General features: G+C 38.5%; 1 protein-coding gene across 1 annotated transcript in view; it reads left to right on the forward strand.

Moving 5' to 3' along the window:
• The window catches only part of LOC102000397 (gamma-interferon-inducible protein 16-like), a 20,783-nt gene that overhangs the window by 5,632 nt on the left and 11,647 nt on the right, over positions 1-3,504 (forward strand). The window lies entirely within an intron of this gene.

Genomic DNA, 3,504 nt, shown 5'->3' on the forward strand with positions numbered 1-3,504 from the left:
GAGGCAGGCGGATCTCTGGGAGTTCGAGGCCAGCCTGGTCTACAAAGGGAGTTCCAGGACAGGCTCCAAAGCTACAGAGAAACCCCGTCTCGAAAAACCAAAAAAAAAAAGAAGAAGAAGAAAAAAAGACCTGCAGATCTGCAGATTGACTTACATAGAAAAAGTACTCTGAGTTACATAGAAAGGTATATCCCCAACATGGAAGTCAAAATTCAATATTACTTTTTTATATCAAATATTAAATCATAATTCTTTCTCTTTTTCTATGATTTGTAATTATATTCTTTGAACATAACCTATTGGTATTATCATAAAAGTTTCATGCTTTTAAAATCAATCTGTGGGATAAGAGGGTTGGCAGATGGTTATAGTGATATCAACAGAAGTTCCCAGGATGGAAGAGCTGATTTCACTACACCTGGGATGCACAAAAATCCAGTGAGGTGTGAATATATATGACTTGGTACCACTGGTGGCCTTCTGTCTAGGTAGAGTCTCTGCAGCAGAAGAAAGAAAAAGCATAGACACAAATCAAGATGAAATAGTTCTTGTTATTATTAAATGATAATTGATCACACTTTCCACCTGGAAATTGTGATATTTACTGTTTTTTTTCTTAAAACAAAAACAAAACTGTTTCCAAGTTTGTTGTGGGCTCAACCCTAGCAACACTTTTAATCCAAGAGCTTTCTACTTGAATATTGTAAACAGAATTAAATAAAGTCAACCAGAGGTCAAGAGTCAGAGCAAGCAACCAGTTGACAGGAAGCATACATAGATTTTTTTAAGAAAAAAAAATTCAAGAGTAAGAGAGAGTTATCATGATGGTTAGAGAGAAGCACGGGCTGTAGAACTGAGGGAAATTGAGGTTGAGAGGTTTTAGTTTGAGTTGCTACAGGAAAGGGGGACCATGGGATGCCAGTGGACTAGGAAGGCCAGCAGGTCCTTTCTTTGTTTCTGGGAGCTAGCAGGCTTTCACCCCAACATCTGGCTCCTGAGTCTTTATTGGTATAACTGAATGGTTGCGGTTTTGTTAAAAACAACAAAAATTCGTTGTCTTTCTGTAAAATCATTAGTAAAAGTAGAATAAACTATCCATTTCAGTTGTGAAAACTGAAAGGAAAATAAATAATTCTTAATGAGCTTCAACTATTTTCACCCATTTCCATGGATTTACTGCGATTTCTTTATCCGTATAGTTGAAAAACAAAAGAAAGGAAAGAACAAAACTGCAGTGGAAGGAAGGCAAGGGGAGCCCAGCAGTGCCCATGGTCTTTGCTTCAGGAATACACCCTCATCGGAGGTAAGGTGGCTGATTGCCCAACAATGTTTCCACTCAGGTACCACCCCTTGTTAAATCTTTAGGAATATGTAGGACTGTACCTATCTCGTCATAGGCTCTGTAAGAACGAGGTTTGAAGTCGACAAATTCATCATGAACTCTCACTCACTGTGTGTCATATTTACCACATGCACTAACTGGTGCAGCATTATGCCCAACACATACCCAAGGATGCAAACAAAAAATCATTATCTGGCTTTTTAAAGACCACTTACTGAAATAGCAGTTGCTTTGGGATGTAGCTCTTAAAAAGATTCATCCTAAATATGGGCTATGTATTTCTGCACCCAATACTCTTCTGATACCACAAGGATAAATGGGGTGAGATTAATGAAATTTTTCTACTCCTCTATGAGACACCATTATATGTCTTAGCTAGGGTTCCCATTACTCTGAAGAGATGTCATAACTATAGAAATTCTTATTATTATTTTAAAAAACACATTTATTTGGGGCTTGCTTACATTCAGAACGTTAGTCCATTAATATCATGGTGGGAAGCATGGCAGGATGCAGGTAGACATTGTGCTGGAGAGCTTTCTGAGAGTTCTACATCTTCTTAGATGTTCTACAGCAACAGAGAGTGACATTGGGCCTGGCTTGATCATCTGAAAGCTCAGTGACACACTTTCTCCAACAAAGTACACCTACTCCAACAAGGCCATACTTCCTAGTACTGACACTCCATGGTGATGAAGCATTCAAATCTGTGAGTCTATGGGGCCATTCTTACTCAATCAACCACAATATACAGTCCATCTTTTAAGAATAAGGTATGCACAATGACAAAAAAATATAATTACAACTCCATAATAAGGAAAAGATTCTTGTGGTTCTGAGAATATTATGTGTGACCTTATTCTAAAGCCATTACTACAGACTGGGGATAAAACTTTATAGAAAAGCACAATTTAGCATGTACAAAGCTTGATGTTCAATTTTCAGTGCATGGGAAAATCAATGAAGAAAAACCATTTTTCTTTCTAAAAAAGGAAGAACAAACTGTGGAAACTGAAAGTGGCAAAAAAAGGAAGCTTAACCAAGAGCAGACTCAGCCTCTAGAACCTTCAGGAAGCAACACACAGAAAGATGAAGGTTGTCTCCAGACTTCTCAGAAGCCTCCAACACCATCCAGCAATTCCTCCAACAAGGTACCACTTTTCTCTTTCCAGTGCTTGCCCCTTACCGAAGCTTATCACTGGACTCACGACAGCCTTGGAAAAATGTCTCACTGACCCCATACTACAAAGATTTCCCTCATGTTAGTAAATAGCTCATTATCTAATTATGTGTCAGAGCCTCTGTGGTATTGAAAAGGTAAGTACTTATGAAATGATTTCTACGGCTGTCAACCAACTTTCTGCTTAGGGTTCAGACGGAAGTATAGAGGAGACAGATAGAGATGAACACTGGAATATATAAATCCCCAGTGCCTACTTTCTTCTCAGCCCTTTTCCCTTTGCTGGTGATCCAATTTCAGGGGTTATTCTTGTCATTCTGTGTTCCTCTTAGCATGTTTTTTTGATGCATGCTGTTTCCCTGCCTTGAAGTCTTTATCCCTGTCCATCACTAACCAGTAGAACTGAAGCGGTCATTTTTGCTACGAGTCAGCTTCAGACCCCTCCAGGCATACACTAAAGTCTCCCAGATATTCCTCATCAAAGGGAACGGAATTTAGTTCCCAGTATGATGCCTTCTTAATATAATTTGGGGAGAATTTGGGGAGGGGGTATGAGGATCAAGAAAGTGACCAAGAAAAGAAGGAAAGAGGACACAATGGGGCAGCCACCCAGCTACACAGCAAGCCACAGACTAAGAAATAAAGAAAGGAATATAGAATAAGGAAAGATAAAAGACCAGATACAAAAAAAGGATGGGATAATGAAAAACTGGCTAGGAACAGGCCAAGTTAAGGATGGGAATTCATAAGGAAGAATAACTCTCCATGAGATTTAAATGGAATTGAGTCGTGGGCCCTGAAAAAGCAAAGGGTAAAACCAACCAAGTGTAAGTTGAGTTACATAAGGAAGACAATTGAAAACATGAAAGAAGAATTTAACAAAGAAATAAAATCACTTAAAAATCAAGCTGAAGTAAAACTCTAAATGAAATATTTGGGAAGTCAAAGACAAAGTCTTACCAACAGATTAAAAACTATGGAA

The sequence above is a fragment of the Microtus ochrogaster genome, unplaced genomic scaffold (assembly GCF_000317375.1).
Source record: "Microtus ochrogaster isolate Prairie Vole_2 unplaced genomic scaffold, MicOch1.0 UNK35, whole genome shotgun sequence".
In the NCBI taxonomy this organism is placed as follows: domain Eukaryota; kingdom Metazoa; phylum Chordata; class Mammalia; order Rodentia; family Cricetidae; genus Microtus; species Microtus ochrogaster.